Source organism: Lissotriton helveticus, chromosome 12, assembly GCF_964261635.1.
Source record: "Lissotriton helveticus chromosome 12, aLisHel1.1, whole genome shotgun sequence".
NCBI lineage: Eukaryota > Metazoa > Chordata > Amphibia > Caudata > Salamandridae > Lissotriton > Lissotriton helveticus.
In genome coordinates this window covers 130,320,546-130,339,575 of record NC_136073.1, presented here as the reverse complement: position 1 = coordinate 130,339,575, position 19,030 = coordinate 130,320,546, and the positions used below count along the sequence as shown (strand labels likewise).

Genomic DNA, 19,030 nt, shown 5'->3' with positions numbered 1-19,030 from the left:
GAATTACCCCCCAAAAAGTATAAGGAAATACCCAATGCTAACCTATGAGAGGGGTAGACCTCACTGTAGTGAAAAATGTAATAGACTGTTTGGTACTACCAGGACATGCAAACTACCACAGTACATGTCTTACCTTTTACTTACATAGCATGATGCCCCTAGGACTACCTAGGGCCTACCTTAGGGGTTAATTATATGTAATAAAATTGGAGTTTAAGGCTTGGCAAGTAGTTTTAAATGACAAGTCGAAGTGGCAGTACACTGCAGCACAGGCACTGCAGTAGCAGGCTTGAGACAGGTTTGAAATGCTACTTCTTTGGGCGGCACAATCAGTCCCTGGGTATATGGTATACCACTTTACAAGGGGCTTTCAAGTCAATTAAATCTGTCAGTCAGGTATACTCCAATTACACACATGATTAGGGAAGAAGCACGTGCACTTCAGCACTGATTAGTAGCGATAAAGTGATCAGAGTCCTAAGGCCAACAAAAAGATACAGCAAAATGAGTAGGTGAAAAGCAATAAGGTAGGGTTGAGGCCACCTTAAGAATGCAAGGTCTAACAAACACAAACTAAGGATAACATGAGTAAAACATCAGGTTTCTCTACGGCATTTGGTGAGACAAGTGTGCCTTCTTTTATCTTCCATAAATGCAATCTTTCCCTAACCCCTTTATTATATAGCTCTTCAAGTAAAAAAGATAAAGCACTTAGAAAGGAGCCTCAAATACTCAAAGATGGTAGACTTCTGTATTATGGGCCATAGACTAAAAGCAGCACGAAAACAGAGTGCAATAGGGTCCCAAAAACTTGAGTGCCACATGAGAGTATGCATGAAAGCCTATCCTTTTCCAAACTATAGATATACTCATGCAATTTTTGTTTTTAGGAGAGAATGTGCCTGCTGAAAAAAACATTATTTTTAAAAAGTGCATTGCAGAATACCAGGAATTTGCTGTGGGACACCTTGAAAACTTTCATACAGATTATTTGCACAAAACTTACAGTCAGTTGTTGTGGCCGAGTGGTTAAGGTGAAGGACTAGAAAACCATTGGGGTATCCCTGCGCAGGTTCGAGTCCTGCCAACAACGAGAACATTTTTAACATCGACTACAATTTCAGAAGTTAACCTATAGAATTTCTTCCATGTCAGTTTTATAAATAGGTGGCTTATTTTGGTGTCACTATTGCCCTTTCACATATTTATTAACGCTACCCCTTTCATATCTTTGCTATAACTCTCGTCCTACATTAGCGCTGGTGCAAACACTTCAAATTATTATACCCTGGCTCTCTCAGTCATACCATTCATGCACTTGAAACTTACTTTACCAATAAAAGAAGCAAATAGAAAAATAAAACAAAAGTGCTTGCTGGATTAGGCAAACACACTTCATAAAACTGCATTTTCTTTTCTATTCTCCCCGTGTTGCAGGCTTAACTGCTCCCTGTGTAATTTCTCTTAGCCTGCTGTCCCAGGAAGAGAATTTTATCTACAGGCTCTTTCCGTGTTTTTTTCCTAGTCTTTCTTTCCCTTTTCTTAGATTTGTAACTGTTCCTTTATGTGCTCTATTTAGGCGCCATTAATCTCATTTGAGCTCCTTGTACCTGCTGCTGTTTTCTCCACACCTCATACTGCCTTTTCCCTCTTTCTCTCTTTCTCTGAGGTTGGTGGCTACTTTCCAAAGCTTCTGATGCCCCAATGTTCCTTCATCTTGTTGTCAGACTTGAATTGGAAGAGCAACAAAATTAACAAGCCTTTACCACTCATACATGGCAGAGGTTTATACTTTAATTCAATGAGCTAAGAAAAGCGTGTTGTGGGGCCCCTACGAGCCATGGTGCTTGCTTCATCATAATTAGGCACGCAGTCATTAGCCACAGCTCTGATCATGGGTCACTGAGGTCAGTTTCAATAATTCCTCAAAAACCTAACCATGCAGTCCCCCCTAACTGTGTAGTTATCTTGCTTTACTGCTGTTTGTGTGATTAGCTGGGAGGAGCTCACAGCAGCATCCTCCCTATAAAAGTGTAGATGGACCGCTCCTGAACTTTTTCTTGCTTCACATACAGAAGGCTTGAGGAGGTACAGGGGAGATGCAGGTCTAATAGACAGAATAGAAGATCTGCGCCAGGTGTGTTTCTCTGCATTGGTGTCCCATCACAGGCCCACAAGTGTATGTGTGATCTTTGACTTCTGGCAGTTCACAAGCAGGCGGCCAGGAAACGGTTTCAGCCTCTCAACCACTGAGGAGACAAAGCCTTTGTATAAGGAATGAGGAAGCAATGAACACATTCAGCCTATCACAGGAGTTCCCTGAGTGTTCCGAATTATAAATTGTCCATGTCACTGTATGCTATTGAGCCCAAGTAGCTAGCCGTGATCGTATAGTGGTTAGTACTCTGTGTTGTGGCCGCAGCAACCTCGGTTCGGATCCGAGTCACGGCATTGTGGTTGGCAATGTCACGGCAGTTGGGTTTTTCTTTTGCAGAATTACCAAATGTACCAGTTGTTTTTGTAAAATGTCTATTAAAAACAGATCCTTTAAAATATTTAAACGTTCTAACGACAAATTATTTAAACACACATGATTATAAGATGTAGCCTTATTTTTGTTTTTAGGAGAGAATGTGCCTGCTGAAAAAAACGTTTTTTTTAAAAAGTGCATTGCAGAATATCAGGAATTTGCTGTGGGACACCTTGAAAACTTTCATACAGATCATTTGCACAAAACTTACAGTCAGTTTAGCTGAGTGGTTAAGGCGAAGGACTAAAAATCCATTGGGGTCTCCCCGCGCAGGTTCGAATCCTGCAAACAACGAGTAACTTTTTTACATCGGCTACAATTTCAGAAGTTAACCTTCAGAATTTCTACCATGTCAGTTTTATAAATAGGTGGCTTATTTTGGTGTCACTATTGCCCTTTCACATATTTATTATCGCTACTCCTTTCATATCTTTGCTATAACTCTCGTCCTACATTAGCGCTGGTGCAAACACTTCAAACTATTATACCCTGGCTCTCTCAGTCATACCATTCATGCACTTGAAACTTACTTTACCAATAAAAGAAGCAAATAGAAAAATAAAACAAAAGTGCTTGCTGGATTAGGCAAACACACTTCATAAAACTGCATTTTCTTTTCTATTCTCCCCGTGTTACAAGCTTAACTGCTCCCTGTGTAATTTCTCTTAGCCTGCTGTCCCATGAAGAGAATTTTATCTACAGGCTCTTTCCGTGTTTTTTTCCTAGTCTTTCTTTCCCTTTTCTTAGATTTGTAACTGTTCCTTTACGTGCTCTATTTAGGCGACATTAATCTCATTTGAGCTCCTTGTACCTGCTGCTGTTTTCTCCACACCTCATACTGCCTTTTCTCTCTTTCTCTCTTTCTCTGAGGTTGGTGGCTACTTTCCAAAGCTTCTGATGCCCCAATGTTCCTTCATCTTGTTGTCAGACGTGAATTGGAAAAGCAACCAAATTAACAAGCCTTTACCACTCATACATGGCAGAGGTTTATACTTTAATTCAATGAGCTAAGAAAAGCGTGTTGTGGGGCCCCTACGAGCCATGGTGCTTGCTTCATCATAATTAGGCACGCAGTCATTAGCCACAGCTCTGATCATGGGTCACGGAGGTCAGTTTCAATAATTCCTCAAAAACCTAACCATGCAGTCCCCCCTAACTGTGTAGTTATCTTGCTTTACTGCTGTTTGTGTGATTAGCTGGGAGGAGCTCACGGCAGCATCCTCCCAATAAAAGTGTAGATGGACCGCTCCTTAACTCTTTCTTGCTTCATATACAGATGGCTTGAGGAGGTACAGGGGAGATGCAGGTCTACTAGACAGAATAGAAGATCTGCGCCAGGTGTGTTTCTCTGCATTGGTGTCCCATCACAGGCCCACAAGTGTATGTGTGATCTTTGACTCCTGGCAGTTCACAAGCAGGCGGCCAGGAAACGGTTTCAGCCTATCAACCACTGAGGAGACAAAGCCTTTGTATAAGGAATGAGGAAGCAATGAACACATTCAGCCTATCACAGGAGTTCCCTGAGTGTTCCGAATTATAAATTCTCCATGTCACTGAATGTTATTGAGCCCAAGTAGCTCGCTGTGATCGTATAGTGGTTAGTACTCTGCGTTGTGGCCGCAGCAACCTCGGTTCGAATACGAGTCACGGCATTATGGTTGGCAATGTCACGGCAGTTGGGTTTTTCTTTTACAGAATTACCAAATGTACCAGTTGTTTTTGTAAAATGTCTATTAAAAACAGATCCTTTAAAATATTTAAACGATCTAATGACAAATTATTTAAACACACATGATTATAAGATGTAGCTATATTGTACCTACTGACATAAATTATCGTTCTTGAACCTATTTGCGGTGGGGGGAATGGAGCTCTCCCCCATGCCAATCAGAATGCAGTTGCAGTTGAGTGACCTGTGTTGTGGCTGTCTAGAGGGAATGCACAAATGTAGCTGTCTCGCAGCCCAATCCAGACGTCAATTGGAGACAGGTTTTCAGGCAAATAGAGCAGTAAGTGCATAGAAATGCTCACTCTCTAAATGGCATTTATAAAATAGTAAAGTTAAATCCAACCTCACCAGCAAATAGGATTTATCAATAAATAAATAAAGCTTCTCCTCTCTGATATGGAATTACCCCCCAAAAGTATAAGGGAATACCCAATGCTAACCTATGAGAGGGGTAGACCTCACTGTAGTGAAAAATGTAATAGACTGTTTGGTACTACCAGGACATGCAAACTACCACAGTACATGTCTTACCTTTTACTTACATAGCATGATGCCCCTAGGACTACCTAGGTCCTACCTTAGGGGTTAATTATATGTAATAAAATTGGAGTTTAAGGCTTGGCAAGTAGTTTTAAATGGCAAGTCGAAGTGGCAGTACACTGCAGCACAGGCACTGCAGTAGCAGGCTTGAGACAGGTTTGAAATGCTACTTCTTTGGGCGGCACAATAAGTCCCTGGGTATATGGTAAAAAACTTTACAAGGGGCTTTCAAGTCAATTAAATCTGTCAGTCAGGTATACTCCAATTACACACATGATTAGGGAAGTAGCACGTGCACTTCAGCACTGATTAGTAGCGATAAAGTGATCAGAGTCCTAAGGCCAACAAAAAGATACAGCAAAATGCGTAGGTGAAAAGCAATAGGGTAGGGTTGAGGCCACCTTAAGAATGCAAGGTCTAACAAAAACAAACTAAGGATAACGTGAGTAAAACATCAGGTTTCTCTACGGCATTTGGTGGGACAAGTGTGCCTTCTTTTATCTTCCATAAATGCAATATTTCCCTGACCCCTTTATTATATAGCTCTTCAAGTAAAAAAGATAAAGCACTTACCAAGGAGCCTCAAATACTCAAAGATGGTAGACTTCTGTAATATGGGCCATAGACTAAAAGCAGCACGAAAACAGAGTGCAATAGGGTCCCAAAAACTTGAGTGCCACATGAGAGTATGCATGAAAGCCTATCCTTTTCCAAACTAGAGATATACTCATGCAATTTTTGTTTTTAGGAGATAATGTGCCTGCTGAAAAAAACATTATTTTAGAAAAGTGCATTGCAGAATACCAGGAATTTGCTGTGGGACACCTTGAAAACTTTCATACAGATTATTTGCACAAAACTTACAGTCAGTTGTTGTGGCCGAGTGGTTAAGGCGATGGACTAGAAATCCATTGGGGTCTCCCTGCGCAGGTTCGAATCCTGCCAACAACGAGAAACTTTTTAACATCGGCTACAATTTCAGAAGTTAACCTTTAGAATTTCTTCCATGTCAGTTTTATAAATAGGTGGCTTATTTTGGTGTCACTATTGCCCTTTCACATATTTATTATCGCTACCCCTTTCATATCTTTGCTATAACTCTCGTCCTACATTAGCGCTGGTACAAACACTTCAAATTATTATACCCTGGCTCTCTCAGTCATACCATTCATGCACTTGAAACTTACTTTACCAATAAAAGAAGCAAATAGAAAAATAAAACAAAAGTGCTTGCTGGATTAGGCAAACACACTTCATAAAACTGCATTTTCTTTTCTATTCTCCCCGTGTTACAAGCTTAACTGCTCCCTGTGTAATTTCTCTTAGCCTGCTGTCCCAGGAAAAGAATTTTATCTACAGGCTCTTTCCGTGTTTTTTTCCTAGTCTTTCTTTCCCTTTTCTTAGATTTGTAACTGTTCCTCTATGTGCTCTATTTAGGCGCCATTAATCTCATTTGAGCTCCTTGTACCTAGGGTGACCAACCGTCCGTAAATTTCACGGACAGTCCGTAATTTGGACCTGGCGTCCGTTGTCCGTCAGGATTCCTTTTACGGACGCCTTTTGTCCGTAATTTTGGAGAGGCCTCTTCTCCCTGATGGCCGCCTAGCCCTCCTCCTGGAGCACAACAAGAGCAGCCCCACGCCGCCCATTGTCATTCTGTATGTCGCTGATTGCCACTTACAGAATGACAATGGATCAGTCTGGGCTGATAAAGCATGTGGCAGCCTCTTCCTGCCACAGTTTAGGGCAGCGCATTCTGTCAGACAGAAGAAATGTGCAAACACGCCAGTGCTGCTATGTGAGAAACCAGTTCGTTCAAAGAAGCTGGTGAAAAGTTGATATAAAGGGGCTGGAGTTCTTTCAGTCTCATTATTTTAGAAAAGTGCACTTTCAATATTATATTCAACGAAGCCATGGTTGCTGCATTTTCATTTTATGCAACTAACAACCATTGCCAAAGCCAATAGTCCTGGCTTGTAGTTGGTGTAATGATACTTGCTGTATTATATATCTGGATTTAATGACAGAAACAACATAATACCACTCGGGCGGAACACTATGCTAAGAACAGATTTTTATATTAGGTGTTTTAAGTCACGCCCTTAATTACATCAAACGCCCCCTTTAGAGAGGACCCTCTTTTTTCACCCTGCTTAAAGCCCTGTAAAAACACCATGTCACAGTAACCTCATAGCATGGCACTGAGCATCATGCATGACTCATGACTTCCACTTTTTCAGACTGCCTATGTACAGGGGCATAATGACCCACCCCACCCCTTGCTTCAGGAACTACAGCAGGATGAATTTCTTGATGGGCCTCTTCTGTATGCAACTCTACAGACAGAGGCTCAGCTCATAATTAATATGAAAATGTGAGTGAGTGAGCAAGTGAAGGGATGGGTGGATGGCTGGATGGATTAGTGAAAGGGTGAATGGCTAAATGAAAGGATGAGTAGAAGGATAATGAGCGAAAGGACGGATGGATGAGTGAAAGGGTGGATGATTGGCGAGTGAATGGGTGGATGGATGAGTGATAGGGACAATGGATGGATTCATGAGTGGATGAGTAGATGGATGGGTGAATGGATGGAAGGAAGGATGGCTAAGTGAAAGGGTCGACGGAGAGAGAAAGGGAGGATGAATGGATGACTGAAAAGGTGAATGGGTGGAAGGATGAGTGACTGGCTGGATGGATGAGTAAGTGAAAGGATGGCTGGGTGGATGAAAGGCTAAATGGCTGGATGGATGAGTGGATGGATGGGTGGAAGAGTGGATGGATGAGTGTACGGATGGATAGGGTGAAAGGGTGGGTGGATGGATAAATGGATGAGTGAAAGTGTGGATGGAGGGATGGATGAGTGAAATTATGGATGTAAGGATACATGATAGATAGGTTTGCAAATGGATGAATATGTTTGGATATAGATGGGATTACTTATATACTATTGCACGACCTCCTCTGATCTGCCTGAAAAACGTGCTTTTTGTCCTGAATTTTGATCCCCTGTCCTGAATTTTTGTCCTGAATTTTGACCCTCTGTCCTGAATTTTTACACTCACCATCCTGAATTTGCACCCATGCCAGTTGGTCACCCTACTTGTACCTCCTGCTGTTTTCTCCACACCTCATACTGCCTTTTCCCTCTTTCTCTCTTTCTCTGAGGTTGGTGGCTACTTTCCAAAGCTTCTGATGCCCCAATGTTCCTTCATCTTGTTGTCAGACGTGAATTGGAAAAGCAACCAAATTAACAAGCCTTTACCACTCATACATGGCAGAGGTTTATACTTTAATTCAATGAGCTAAGAAAAGTGTGTTGTGGGGCCCCTACGAGCCATGGTGCTTGCTTCATCATAATTGGGCACGCAGTCATTAGCCACAGCTCTGATCATGGGTCACTGAGGTCAGTTTCAATAATTCCTCAAAAACCTAACCATGCAGTCCCCCCTAAATGTGTAGTTATCTTGCTTTACTGCTGTTTGTGTGATTAGCTGGGAGGAGCTCACGGCAGCATCCTCCCTATAAAAGTGTAGATGGACCGCTCCTTAACTCTTTCTTGCTTCACATACAGATGGCTTGAGGAGGTACAGGGGAGATGCAGGTCTACTAGACAGAATAGAAGATCTGCGCCAGGTGTGTTTCTCTGCATTGGTGTCCCATCGCAGGCCCACAAGTGTATGTGTGATCTTTGACTCCTGGCAGTTCACAAGCAGGCGGCCAGGAAACAGTTTCAGCCTATCAACCATTGAGGAGACAAAGCCTTTGTATAAGGAATGAGGAAGCAATGAACACATTCAGCCTATCACAGGAGTTCCCTGAGTGTTCCGAATTATAAATTCTCCATGTCATTGTATAATATTGAGCCCAAGTAGCTCGCCGTGATCGTATAGTGGTTAGTACTCTGCGTTGTGGCTGCAGCAACCTCGGTTCGAATCCGAGTCACGGTATTGTGGTTGGCAATGTCACGGCATTTGGGTTTTTCTTTTACAGAATTACCAAATGTACCAGTTGTTTTTGTAAAATGTCTATTAAAAACAGATCCTTTAAAATATTTAAACAATCTCACGACAAACTATTTAAACACACATGATTATAAGATGTAGCTATATTGTACCTACTGACATAAATTATCGTTCTTGAACCTATTTGCGGTGGGGGGAATGGAGCTCTCCCCCATGCCAATCAAAATGCAGTTGCAGTTGAGTGACCTGTGTTGTGGCTGTCTAGAAGGAATGCACAAATGAAGCTGTCTCGCAGCCCAATCCAGACGTCAATTGGAGACAGGTTTTCAGGCAAATAGAGCAGTAAGTGCAGAGAAATGCTCACTCTCTAAAAATGGCATTTATAAAATAGTAAAGTTAAATCCAACCTCACCAGTAAATAGGATTTATCAATAAATAAATAAAGCTTCTCCTCTCTGATATGGAATTACCCCCCAAAAAGTATAAGGGAATACCCAATGCTAACCTGTGAGAGGGGCAGACCTCACAGTAGTGAAAAATGTAATAGACTGTTTGGTACTACCAGGACATGCAAACTACCACAGTACATGTCTTACCTTTTACTTACATAGCATGATGCCCCTAGGACTACCTAGGGCCTACCTTTTGGTTAATTATATGTAATAAAATTGGAGTTTAAGGCTTGGCAAGTAGTTTTAAATGGCAAGTCGAAGTGGCAGTACACTGCAGCACAGGCACTGCAGTAGCAGGCTTGAGACAGGTTTGAAATGCTACTTCTTTGGGCGGCACAATCAGTCCCTGGGTATATGGTATACCACTTTACAAGGGGCTTTCAAGTCAATTAAATCTGTCAGTCAGGTATACTCCAATTACACACATGATTAGGGAAGAAGCGCGTGCACTTCAGCACTGATTAGTAGTGATAAAGTGATCAGAGTCCTAAGGCCAACAAAAAGATACAGCAAAATGCGTAGGTGAAAATTAATAAGGTAGGGTTGAGGCCACCTTAAGAATGCAAGGTCTAACAAAAACAAACTAAGGATAACATGAGTAAAACATCAGGTTTCTCTACGGCATTTGGTGAGACAAGTGTGCCTTCTTTTATCTTCCATAAATGCAATCTTTCCCTGACCCCTTTATTATATAGCTCTTCAAGTAAAAAAGATAAAGCACTTACAAAGGAGCCTCAAATACTCAAAGATGGTAGACTTCTGTAATATGGGCCATAGACTAAAAGCAGCACGAAAACAGAGTGCAATAGGGTCCCAAAAGCTTGAGTGCCACATGAGAGTATGCATGAAAGCCTATCCTATTCCAAACTATAGATATACTCATGCAATTTTTGTTTTTAGGAGAGAATGTGCCTGCTGAAAAAAACATTATTTTAAAAAAGTGCATTGCAGAATACCAGGAATTTGCTGTGGGACACCTTAAAAACTTTCATATTGATTATTTGCACAAAACTTACAGTCAGTTGTTGTGGCCGAGTGGTTAAGGCGATGGACTAGAAAGCCATTGGGGTCTCCCTGTGCAGGTTTGAATCCTGCCAACAACGAGAAACTTTTTAACATCGGCTACAATTTCAGAAGTTAACCTTTAGAATTTCTTCCATGTCAGTTTTATAAATAGGTGGCTTATTTTGGTGTCACTTTTGCCCGTTTACATATTTATTATCGCTGCCCCTTTCATATCTTTGCTATAACTCTCGTCCTACATTAGCACTGGTGCAAACACTTCAAATTATTATACCCTGGCTCTCTCAGTCATACCATTCATGCACTTGAAACTTACTTTACCAATAAAAGAAGCAAATAGAAAAATAAAACAAAAGTGCTTGCTGGATTAGGCAAACACACTTCATAAAACTGCATTTTCTTTTCTATTCTCCCCGTGTTACAAGCTTAACTGCTCCCTGTGTAATTTCTCTTAGCCTGCTGTCACAGGAAGAGAATTTTATCTACATGCTCTTTCCGTGTTTTTTTCCTAGTCTTTCTTTTCCTTTTCTTAGATTTGTAACTGTTCCATTAATCTCATTTGAGCTCCTTGTACCTGCTGCTGTTTTCTCCACACCTCATACTGCCTTTTCCCTCTTTCTCTCTTTCTCTGAGGTTGGTGGCTACTTTCCAAAGCTTCTGATGCCCCAATGTTCCTTCATCTTATTGTCAGACGTGAATTGGAAAAGCAACCAAATTAACAAGCCTTTACCACTCATACATGGCAGAGGTTTATACTTTAATTCAATGAGCTAAGAAAAGCGTGTTGTGGGGCCCCTACGAGCCATGGTGCTTGCTTCATCATAATTAGGCACGCAGTCATTAGCCACAGCTCTGATCATGGGTCACTGAGGTCAGTTTCAATAATTCCTCAAAAACCTATCCATGCAGTCCCCCCTAACTGTGTAGTTATCTTGCTTTACTGCTGTTTGTGTGATTAGCTGGGAGGAGCTCATGGCAGCATCCTCCCTATAAAAGTGTAGATGGACCGCTCCTTAACTTTTTCTTGCTTCACATACAGATGGCTTGAGGAGGTACAGGGGAGATGCAGGTCTACTAGACAGAATAGAAGATCTGCGCCAGGTAAGTTTCTCTGCATTGGTGTCCCATCACAGGCCCACAAGTGTATGTGTGATCTTTGACTCTTGTCAGTTCACAAGCAGGCGACCAGGAAACAGTTTCAGCCTATCAACCACTGAGGAGACAAAGCCTTTGTATAAGGAATGAGGAAGCAATGAACACATTCAGCCTATCACAGGAGTTCCCTGAGTGTTCCGAATTATAAATTCTCCATGTCACTGTATGTTATTGAGCCCAAGTAGCTCGCCGTGATCGTATAGTGGATAGTACTCTGCGTTGTGGCCGCAGGAACCTCGGTTCGAATCCGAGACATGGCATTGTGGTTGGCAATGTAACGGCAGTTGGGTTTTTCTTTTACAGAATTACCAAATGTACCAGTTGTTTTTGTAAAATGTCTATTAAAAACAGATCCTTTAAAATATTTAAACGATCTAACGACAAATTATTTAAACACACGTGATTATAAGATGTAGCTATATTGTACCTACTGACATAATTTATCGTTCTTGAACCTATTTGCGGTGGGGGAATGGAGCTCTCCCCCATGCCAATCAGAATGCAGATGAATGCAGTTGCAGTTGAGTGACCTGTGTTGTGGCTGTCTAGAAGGAATGCACAAATGTAGCTGTCTCGCAGCCCAATCCAGACGTCAGTTGGAGACAGGTTTTCAGGCAAATAGAGCAGTAGGTGCAGAGAAATGCTCACTCTCTAAAAATTGCATTTATAAAATAGTAAAGTTAAATCCAACCTCACCAGTAAATAGGATTTATCAATAAATAAATAAAGCTTCTCCTCTGTGATATGGAATTACCCCCCAAAAAGTATAAAGGAATACCCAATGCTAACCTATGAGAGGGGCAGACCTCACAGTAGTGAAAAATGTAATAGACTGTTTGGTACTACCAGGACATGCAAACTACCACAGTACATGTCTTACCTTTTACTTACATAGCATGATGCCCCTAGGACTACCTAGGGCCTACCTTTTGGTTAATTATATGTAATAAAATTGGAGTTTAAGGCTTGGCAAGTAGTTTTAAATGGCAAGTCGAAGTGGCAGTACACTGCAGCACAGGCACTGCAGTAGCAGGCTTGAGACAGGTTTGAAATGCTACTTCTTTGGGCGGCACAATCAGTCCCTGGGTATATGGTATACCACTTTACAAGGGGCTTTCAAGTCAATTAAATCTGTCAGTCAGGTATACTCCAATTACTCACATGATTAGGGAAGAAGCATGTGCACTTCAGCACTGATTAGTAGCGATAAAGTGATCACAGTCCTAAGGCCAACAAAAAGATACAGCAAAATGTGTAGGTGAAAAGCAATAAGGTAGGGTTGAGGCCATCTTAAGAATGCAAGGTCTAACAAAAACAAACTAAGGATAACATTAGTAAAACATCAGGTTTCTCTACGGCATTTGGTGAGACAAGTGTGCCTTCTTTTATCTTCCATAAATGCAATCTTTCCCTGACCCCTTTATTATATAGCTCTTCAAGTAAAAAAGATAAAGCACTTACAAAGGAGCCTCAAATACTCAAAGATGGTAGACTTCTGTAATATGGGCCATAGACTAAAAGCAGCACGAAAACAGAGTGCAATAGGGTCCCAAAAACTTAAGTGCCACATGAGAGTATGCATGAAAACCTATCCTTTTCCAAACTAGAGATATACTCATGCAATTTTTGTTTTTAGGAGAGAATATGCCTGCTGAAAAAAACATTATTTTAAAAAAGTGCATTGCAGAATACCAGGAATTTGCTGTGGGACACCTTGAAAACTTTCATACAGATTATTTGCACAAAACTTACAGTGAGTTGTTGTGGCCGAGTGGTTAAGGCGATGGACTAGAAATTCATTGGGGTCTCCCCGCGCAGGTTCGAATCCTGCCAACAACGAGAACCTTTTTAACATCCGCTACAATTTCAGAAGTTAACCTTTAGAATTTCTTCCATGTCAGTTTTATAAATAGGTGGCTTATTTTGGTGTCACTATTGCCCTTTCACATATTTATTATCGCTACCCCTTTCATATCTTTGCTATAACTCTCGTCCTACATTAGTGCTGGTGCAAACACTTCAAATTATTATACCCTGGCTCTCTCAGTCATACCATTCATGCACTTGAAACTTACTTTACCAATAAAAGAAGCAAATAGAAAAATAAAACAAAAGTGCTTGCTGGATTAGGCAAACACACTTCATAAAACTGCATTTTCTTTTCTATTCTCCCCATGTTACAAGCTTAACTGCTCCCTGTGTAATTTCTCTTAGCCTGCTGTCCCAGGAAGAGAATTTTATCTACAGGCTCTTTCCGTGTTTTTTTCCTAGTCTTTGTTTCCCTTTTCTTAGATTTGTAACTGTTCCTTTACGTGCTCTATTTAGGCGCCGTTAATCTCATTTGAGCTCCTTGTACCTGCTGCTGTTTTCTCCACACCTCATACTGCCTTTTCCCTCTTTCTCTCTTTCTCTGAGGTTGGTGGCTACTTTCCAAAGCTTCTGATGCCCCAATGTTCCTTCATCTTGTTGTCAGACGTGAATTGGAAAAGCAACCAAATTAACAAGCCTTTACCACTCATACATGGCAGAGGTTTATACTTTAATTCAATGAGCTAAGAAAAGCGTGTTGTGGGGCCCATACGAGCCATGGTGCTTGCTTCATCATAATTGGGCACGCAGTCATTAGCCACAGCTCTGATCATGGGTCACTGAGGTCAGTTTCAATAATTCCTCAAAAACCTATCCATGCAGTCCCCCCTAACTGTGTAGTTATCTTGCTTTACTGCTGTTTGTGTGATTAGCTGGGAGGAGCTCACGGCAGCATCCTCCCTATAAAAGTGTAGATGGACCGCTCCTTAACTTTTTCTTGCTTCACATACAGATGGCTTGAGGATGTACAGGGGAGATGCAGGTCTAATAGACAGAATAGAAGATCTGCGCCAGGTGTGTTTCTCTGCATTGGTGTCCCATCACAGGCCCACAAGTGTATGTGTGATCTTTGACTTCTGGCAGTTCACAAGCAGGCGGCCAGGAAACGGTTTCAGCCTATCAACCACTGAGGAGACAAACCCTTTGTATAAGGAATGAGGAAGCAATGAACACATTCAGCCTATCACAGGAGTTCCCTGAGTGTTTCGAATTATAAATTCTCCATGTCACTGTATGTTATTGAGCCCAAGTAGCTCGCCGTGATCGTATAGTGGTTAGTACTCTGCGTTGTGGCCGCAGCAACCTCGGTTCGAATCCGAGTCACGGCATTGTGGTTGGCAATGTCACGGCAGTTGGGTTTTTCTTTTACAGAATTACCAAATGTACCAGTTGTTTTTGTAAAATGTCTATTAAAAACAGATCCTTTAAAATATTTAAACGATCTAACGACAAATTATTTAAACACACATGATTATAAGATGTAGCTTTATTTTTGTTTTTAGGAGAGAATGTGCCTGCTGAAAAAAACATTATTTTTAAAAAGTGCATTGCAGGATATCAGGAATTTTCTGTGGAACACCTTGAAAACTTTCATACAGATTATTTGCCCCAAACTTACAGTCAGTTGTTGTGGCCGAGTGGTTAAGGCGATAGACTAGAAATCCATTGGGGTCCCCCCGCGCAGGTTTGAATCCTGCCAACAACGAGAAACTTTTTAACATCGGCTACAATTTCAGAAGTTAACCTTTATAATTTCTTCAATGTCAGTTTTATAAATAGGTGGCTTATTTTGGTGTCACTATTGCCCTTTCACATATTTATTATCGCTACCCCTTCCATATCTTTGCTATAACTCTCGTCCTACATTAGCGCTGGTGCAAACACTTCAAATTATTATACCCTGGCTCTCTCAGTCATACCATTCATGCATTTGAAACTTACTTTACCAATAAAAGAAGCAAATAGAAAAATAAAACAAAAGTGCTTGCTAGATTAGGCAAACACACTTCATAAAACCACATTTTCTTTTCTATTCTCCCCGTGTTACAAGCTTAACTGCTCCCTGTGTAATTTCTCTTAGCCTGCTGTCCCAGGAAGAGAATTTTATCAACAGGCTCTTTCTGTGTTTTTTTCCTAGTCTTTCTTTCCCTTTTCTTAGATTTGTAACTGTTCCTTTATGTGCTCTATTTAGGCGCCATTAATCTCATTTGAGCTCCTTGTACCTGCTGCTGTTATCTCCACACCTCATACTGCCTTTTCCCTCTTTCTCTCTTTCTCTGAGGTTGGTGGCTACTTTCCAAAGCTTCTGATGCCCCAATGTTCCTTCATCTTGTTGTCAGACGTGAATTGGAAAAGCAACCAAATTAACAAGCCTTTACCACTCATACATGGCAGAGGTTTATACTTTAATTCAATGAGCTAAGAAAAGCGTGTTGTGGGGCCCCTACGAGCCATGGTCCTTGCTTCATCATAATTGGGCGCGCAGTCATTAGCCACAGCTCTGATCATGGGTCATTGAGGTCAGTTTCAATAATTCCTCAAAAACCTAACCATGCAGTCCCCCCTAACTGTGTAGTTATCTTGCTTTACTGCTGTTTGTGTGATTAGCTGGGAGGAGCTCACGGCAGCATCCTCCCTATAAAAGTGTAGATGGACCGCTCCTTAACTTTTTCTTGCTTCACATACAGATGGCTTGAGGAGGTACAGGGGAGATGCAGGTCTAATAGACAGAATAGAAGATCTGCGCCAGGTGTGTTTCTCTGCATTGGTGTCCCATCACAGGCCCACAAGTGTATGTGTGATGTTTGACTTCTGGCAGTTCACAAGCAGGCGGCCAGGAAACGGTTTCAGCCTATCAACCACTGAGGAGACAAATCCTTTGTATAAGGAATGAGGAAGCAATGAACACATTCAGCCTATCACTGGAGTTCCCTGAGTGTTTCGAATTATAAATTCTCCATGTCTGTGTATGTTATTGAGCCCAAGTAGCTCGCCGTGATCGTTTAGTACTCTGCGTTGTGGCTGCAGCAACCTCGGTTCGAATCCGAGTCACGGCATTGTGGTTGGCAATATCACGGCATTTGGGTTTTTCTTTTACAGAATTACCAAATGTACCACGTGTTTTTGTAAAATGTCTATTAAAAACAGATCCTTTAAAATATTTAAACGATCTACTGACAAATTATTTAAACACACATGATTATAAGATGTAGCCTTATTTTTGTTTTTAGGAGAGAATGTGCCTGCTGAAAAAAACATTATTTTTAAAAAGTGCATTGCAGGATATCAAGATTATTTGCACAAAACTTAGAGTCAGTTGTTGTGGCCGAGTGGTTAAGGCGATGGACTAGAAATCCATTGGGGTCCCCACACGCAGATTTGAATCCTGCCAAAAACGAGAAACTTTTTAACATCGGCTACAATTTCAGAAGTTAACCTTTAGAATTTCTTCCATTTCAGTTTTATAAATAGGTGGCTTATTTTGGTGTCACTATTTCCCTTTCACATATTTATTATCGCTACCCCTTTCATATCTTTGCTATAACTCTCGTCCTACATTAGCGCTGGTGCAAACACTTCAAATTATTATACCCTGGCTCTCTCAGTCATACCATTCATGCACTTGAAACTTACTTTACCAATAAAAGAAGCAAATAGAAAAATAAAACAAAAGTGCTTGCTGGATTAGGCAAACACACTTCATAAAACTGCATTTTCTTTTCTATTCTCCCCGTGTTACAAGCTTAACTGCTCCCTGTGTAATTTCTCTTAGCCTGCTGTCCCAGGAAGAGAATTTTATCTACAGGCTCTTTCCGTGTTTTTTTCCTAGTCTTTCTTTCCCTTTTCTTAGATTTGTAACTGTTCCTTTATGTGCTCTATTTAGGCGCCATTAATCTCATTTGAGCTCCTTGTACCTGCTGCTGTTTTCTCCACACCTCACACTGCCTTTTCCCTCTTTCTCTCTTTCTCTGAGGTTGGTGGCTACTTTCCAAAGCTTCTGATGCCCCAATGTTCCTTCATCTTGTTGTCAGACGTGAATTGGAAAAGCAACCAAATTAACAAGCCTTTACCACTCATACATGGCAGAGGTTTATGCTTTAATTGAGCTAAGAAAAGCATGTTGTGGGGCCCCTACGAGCCATGGTGCTTGCTTCATCATAATTGGGCGCGCAGTCATTAGCCACAGCTCTGATCATGGGTCACTGAGGTCAGTTTCAATAATTCCTCAAAAACCTAACCATGCAGTCCCCCCTAACTGTGTAGTTATCTTGCTTTACTGCTGTTTGTGTGATTAGCTGGGAGGAGCTCACGGCAGCATCCTCCCTATAAAAGTGTAGATGGACCGCTCCTTAACTTTTTCTTGCTTCACATACAGATGGCTTGAGGAGGTACAGGGGAGATGCAGGTCTAATAGACAGAATAGAAGATCTGCGCCAGGTGTGTTTCTCTGCATTGGTGTCCCATCACAGGCCCACAAGTGTATGTGTGATCTTTGACTTCTGCCAGTTCACAAGCAGGCGGCCAGGAAACGGTTTCAGCCTATCAACCACTGAGGAGACAAAGCCTTTGTATAAGGAATGAGGAAGCAATGAACACATTCAGCCTATCACTGGAGTTCCCTGAGTGTTTCGAATTATAAATTCTCCATGTCACTGTATGTTATCGAGCCCAAGTAGCTCGCCGTGATCGTATAGTGGTTAGTACTCTGCGTTGTGGCTGCAGCAACCTTGGTTCGAATCCGAGTTACGGCATTGTGGATGGCAATGTCACGGCAGTTGGGTTTTTCTTTTACAGAATTACCAAATGTACCAGTTGTTTTTGTAAAATGTCTATTAAAAACAGATCCTTTAAAATATTTAAATGATCTAACGACAAATTATTTAAACACACATGATTATAAGATGTAGCCTTATTTTTGTTTTTAGGAGAGAATGTGCCTGCTGAAAAAAACATTTTTTTAAAAGTGCATTGCAGGATATCAGGAATTTGCTGTGGCACACCTTGAAAACTTTCATACAGATTATTTGCACAAAACTTACAGTCAGTTGTTGTGGCCGAGTGGTTAAGGCGATGGACTAGAAATCCATTAGGGTCCCCCCGCGCAGGTTCGAATCCTGCCAACAACGAGAAACTTTTTAACATCGGCTACAATTTCAGAAGTTAACCTTTAGAATTTCTTCCATGTCAGTTTTATAAATAGGTGGCTTATTTTGGTGTCACTATTGCCCTTTCACATATTTATTATCGCTACCCCTTTCATATCTTTGCTATAACTCTCGTCCTACATTAGCGCTGGTGCAAACACTTCAAATTATTATACCCTGGCTCTCTCAGTCATACCATTCATGGACTTGAAACTTACTTTACCAATAAAAGAAGCAAATAGAAAAATAAAACAAAAGTGCTTGCTGGATTAGGCAAACACACTTCATGAAACTGCATTTTCTTTTCTATTCTCCCCGTGTTACAAGCTTAACTGCTCCCTGTGTAATTTCTCTTAGCCTGCTGTCCCAGGAAGAGAATTTTATCTACAGGCTCTTTCCGTGTTTTTTTCCTAGTCTTTCTTTCCCTTTTCTTAGATTTGTAACTGTTCCTTTATGTGCTCTATTTAGGCGCCATTAATCTCATTTGAGCTCCTTGTACCTGCTGCTGTTTTCTCCACACCTCATACTGCCTTTTCCCTCTTTCTCTCTTTCTCTGAGGTTGGTGGCTACTTTCCAAAGCTTCTGATGCCCCAATGTTCCTTCATCTTGTTGTCAGACGTGAATTG

General features: G+C 41.3%; 7 non-coding genes across 7 annotated transcripts; all 7 read left to right on the top strand.

Moving 5' to 3' along the window:
- The first annotated feature begins 2,742 nt into the window (after positions 1–2,742).
- TRNAF-AAA (transfer RNA phenylalanine (anticodon AAA)) lies at positions 2,743–2,824 on the top strand. The gene has a single exon. It is a non-coding gene; the product is annotated as a tRNA-Phe (tRNA).
- A 2,844-nt stretch (positions 2,825–5,668) lies between these two features.
- On the top strand, positions 5,669–5,750 carry TRNAS-AGA (transfer RNA serine (anticodon AGA)). The gene has a single exon. It is a non-coding gene; the product is annotated as a tRNA-Ser (tRNA).
- Positions 5,751–10,234: 4,484 nt separating this feature from the next.
- On the top strand, positions 10,235–10,316 carry TRNAS-AGA (transfer RNA serine (anticodon AGA)). The gene has a single exon. It is a non-coding gene; the product is annotated as a tRNA-Ser (tRNA).
- A 2,832-nt stretch (positions 10,317–13,148) lies between these two features.
- On the top strand, positions 13,149–13,230 carry TRNAS-AGA (transfer RNA serine (anticodon AGA)). Its single transcript has one exon. It is a non-coding gene; the product is annotated as a tRNA-Ser (tRNA).
- Positions 13,231–14,516: 1,286 nt separating this feature from the next.
- On the top strand, positions 14,517–14,588 carry TRNAH-GUG (transfer RNA histidin (anticodon GUG)). The gene has a single exon. It is a non-coding gene; the product is annotated as a tRNA-His (tRNA).
- Positions 14,589–14,883: 295 nt separating this feature from the next.
- On the top strand, positions 14,884–14,965 carry TRNAS-AGA (transfer RNA serine (anticodon AGA)). The gene has a single exon. It is a non-coding gene; the product is annotated as a tRNA-Ser (tRNA).
- A 3,339-nt stretch (positions 14,966–18,304) lies between these two features.
- TRNAS-AGA (transfer RNA serine (anticodon AGA)) lies at positions 18,305–18,386 on the top strand. The gene has a single exon. It is a non-coding gene; the product is annotated as a tRNA-Ser (tRNA).
- Positions 18,387–19,030: the final 644 nt, after the last annotated feature.